General features: G+C 42.3%; 1 pseudogene; it reads right to left on the bottom strand.

The window, feature by feature from the left end:
- Positions 1–2,065: 2,065 nt before the first annotated feature.
- Positions 2,066–2,452, bottom strand: LOC132487734 (small ribosomal subunit protein uS8-like; annotated as a pseudogene).
- Positions 2,453–3,931: the final 1,479 nt, after the last annotated feature.

Below are 3,931 nucleotides of genomic sequence, written 5' to 3'. Positions count from 1 at the left end.
TATTTAGGCCTTCGACTGATTAGGTGAGGCCCACCCACATTATGGAGGGCAACCTGCTTTACTCAAAGTCCATCCATTTAAATGTTACTCTCATGCAAAACACCCTCACAGACACACCCAGAGTACCGTTTGACCAAATATCTGGGCACTACAGCCCAGCCAAGGGGACACATAAAATTAACCATCACAGCGGCAAGTGGGCACCCTCATCAGCCTAGAAGACCGTCCCTCCTCAAGCATCAGAGAGTGCCAGGCACAGGTAGTCAGTAACAGGGGTGTCCTTCTTTCCCACGTTGTAGAGGGGTGGCTAAAAGAACTAGATAGACCCCCCAATCCAGCAGAACACCACCTGGCCAGAATGGTATTCATCCCCTCTGGAAGTCACAGTGTTAGAAAGAACAAGAGAGACTAATAGTGCCATCTGAAGACGGTCCTTGTTGCCAGCACACGTTTGCATAGGGTCCTGAATGAGGATGGAGGGACATGTCATGACCTCAGTGAGGAGTGAATTGTCGGCTGTACGAGGGTGAGGCCAGGAGTGGACTGACACGGCTCAAACCCCACTCTGCTTAGATATTTGCCTTCTCAGTGCTTTGAAGGCTGTACCCCAGGCTTTTGTTTACCATTTGTTTTCCCAGAAATCAAAACCCCTCTGGAAAAACTTAGTCACATTGTGGATTATGTCCACCTTTATGAGTTTCACAGGAGTACACAAGGAATGGGAGACAGTCTATCTCGTAGAAGAATTTGGCAAAAGAAGACTCTTGTGACTCAGTTCAGGGAAGTTAAGGTTACCACTGTCTCTCCACTGAAAAGCAACCCACACAAAGCCAGTAAAACCAACAGGAGAGCAGAGAAGAAGCCATTGTCACTGTTGCGGAGTGAACCACTTTAAGGGGTCTTGTCCCACCCTGCAGGCTTGGAAGTTCTGAGTTCCAGGTTTGCTTCCACTGAGCAAACCAAACCAGCAATCTATAGACTTATGTGACATGAACTAAATCAGACCAAGCCTAAGAGAAATGAGCTCAATGACGATGTAACAGATCCCCCATCTCTTCTCTCCCTGATGGCTTACAAACTCCTGAGGGCAGGGTCTTGGCTTTGTTCTCTGCTGTGTCCCCAGAATCTGGCAGATCACAACCTCTGCTCAGTAAACTTTTGTGGACTGATTTTCCAATTAAATAAAGTTCAAAGCAATCTTTCTGTAAGTATGGACACATATCACAGTGGTCAAAAAGGAATGGGACTTTTTGGTAGGAAAATTGGAATGTTCTTGGACTGTTTAATTTTTGAAATGAATTTATTTATAAAATGGCCACCACCTCTGCCCGTCTGCTTGGCCCTCTGTAAAGTGAGACTGGGGAATGGCATATTTACTTAGCACCCATACAATGCTCTGGGGCACACTTGATAGGTAAATAAGGCAGGGTGGGTAGCACCCGAACTATTCATTCACAACAGCCCTTTCCCTTCCTAGCAGAGACAGAAGTTCCTGGAAGAGTCTACCAGGCTGCTTAATCTGCCTGGATTTTAACTCTTTGAGGGCAGAGACTGTATCTTATCCCCAGAACCTATCCTATTGCCTGACATATACAAAGTGTGCTCAGGTGATGGCTATCAAATGTTTATGTTCAAGTTTTTCTTGCCCGCAAGGAGACTGGAGCATGGGGGGTGGGATTTCAAGAAGGCTGTGATAACAGAAAGCTGGTAAAGTGAGCAAAGCTGATTACAATGGAATATCAGAAAGAATTAAGAGGATTAACAGTTGATATTGACAAAGAGAGCAACACCTGAAAAGAGTAACTAGAATACTGAGTAGATGGAGGTGATAAGAAGACCAGAGTAAAGAAAGATACTCAGACCGCGAGTGAGTACTTACACTGCCGGGATATAGAATAGGTTCTGATTTATATAAAAAGATGGAGAGGAAGAGGTTGGGTCTTAAGGAAATTCAAAGAACATGGAAGGTAGAGTTCCCAATTCTAAAGAGCTTACACATTATACTTTGTGTGTGTCTCTGTGTGTGTCCACTGAGGCATTTTATGTGCACAGATGTATTACATCCCTAGAAAAAGAATCCCAGGATTTTCCCTCCTGTGTGTTTTCAGCTTGCTTCATGGTCCACGATGCCAGCTGAGGTTGGCAGTACAATGAAATCAAACTGACGTGAAGGGAGCAGGTTATTCTACCATCTTTCCAGATCTTTGAATTGCACGTCAAATCTGGGGCTGATCACTCCACACCTGCTTAGCCCGTCTGTGAGGCTCACAACAATTTTCCCAGCTCTGTGATCAATGATTTCAAACTCGCCAACGTAACCATGCTTCATCATCACAGTTAGAAACTGCATGATGACTTCGGAGGATGGCCTAATGAGAACCTGGGCTTTGCCTCTCTTTTTAGAATCGTTGATGCTCTTGAGAGCATCAGCCAGGACCTTCATGGGCACCATGACAGTGACGCAGAAAGATGGCAGAAAGTGACACTTTTTCATTAACAATAACCTGGACCAAGTGTCATAGCAAGAAATAATAATTTAACAATCAGGGATTATTATCAGCTTAAATAATACCTATAATATGAATATTATAATGTTATATACAAATATATGTTATATATAAATATTATACATTTACAACTATATTTCTCTTTCATAAACTAAGTCATAGGTTAAAACCCCACAAGTAAACAACAAGGTCCTACTGTATAGCACAGGGAACTATATTCAATATCCCGTGATAAGCCATAATGGAAAAGAATATGAAAAAGAATGTGTGTGCATATATATATGTATATATATAACTGAATCACTTTGCTGTACAGCAGAAATAAACATGACATTGCAAATCAACTACACTTCAATAAATTTAAAAAATAAAAATTCAAACTTAAAAAAACCCCACAAGTATATTTAAAATTTGCATTTGTCATCTTAAAACAGGAACTGAGGCATTTAGTACTTTCAAATGAATAAGCCCTAAAATCACCGTTTGAATGCTGCTGAAAACTCTCCAGCTCCTCTCAAAAGCCACCCATCACATTACAACTAACTACAAAGTGGACCCAAAATTAATGCCTGTACTTTCATTCCTGTAGGGCAATGAATCTTGACGGTTTGGGGGACATGAATGCTTTGACAGTATGGATCTTTCTCCCAAGTTTATATATTTCACTGTAGATGGTTTTTGTTCACATAGACCAACCATTTAGAAGATGTGTAGTTGTGTTTTCCATGCAAAAATTAATGTGTACTTCCGGAAATAAAAATTGGACTAAGTTAAAATTGACAAATAAAGAAAAATAAAATTTGAACTCTGCTCACATTTCAACAAGCAGCTGAATATTGTTTTGCCTTGAGTAAGATGAAATTATAATGAGGCCTTGGTTACAGTGATGTCCATGTCAGGGTAAAGTTTGACATCTATTCAATTTTGACTTTTCTTTCTGATGGCCGTAACTGCTGAAAAGTCCAATACACGAAACTCTGATGAGGTGTTCAATAAAATCAGAATTCTATAGTTCATTGTGAGACAGGCCTGGGACCCTTTGCTGCAGTGCTGCAATGCTTGCACCTGGACAAATGTCTCCTCGAACTACAAAATACAAGTAAACTATAAGGGACTAAAAATAACTGTGTGTGTGTACAGTTGGGGCAAATTCTGGACAAAAGATACAAAAAGACCAAAAAAAGCCCAACTGCCACTTCTGAAGGGCCGGGAGCAAAAAAAAGGTGTCAGGAGCAAAAGCAGGGTACTGTGCATGCCCCCTGCACTCAACACCACCTAAGGGGTGGGCAAAACACCTAAGCCACCCTTCCGGCCCGACCCCTGGACCCATCCCTACCCTCACCCCATATAGGGAACCAGCTTGCCTCCCTCAGCAAGGGAACTTGTTGCTTGTTCTCACTCCCCTCTGCTGCAGCAGGGGCCCT

Source organism: Mesoplodon densirostris, chromosome 4 (genome assembly GCF_025265405.1).
Source record: "Mesoplodon densirostris isolate mMesDen1 chromosome 4, mMesDen1 primary haplotype, whole genome shotgun sequence".
NCBI classification, from domain to species: Eukaryota; Metazoa; Chordata; class Mammalia; order Artiodactyla; family Ziphiidae; genus Mesoplodon; species Mesoplodon densirostris.
The sequence above is the reverse complement of the archived record's forward strand: the minus strand, read 5'-3'. Positions and strand labels throughout refer to the sequence as shown.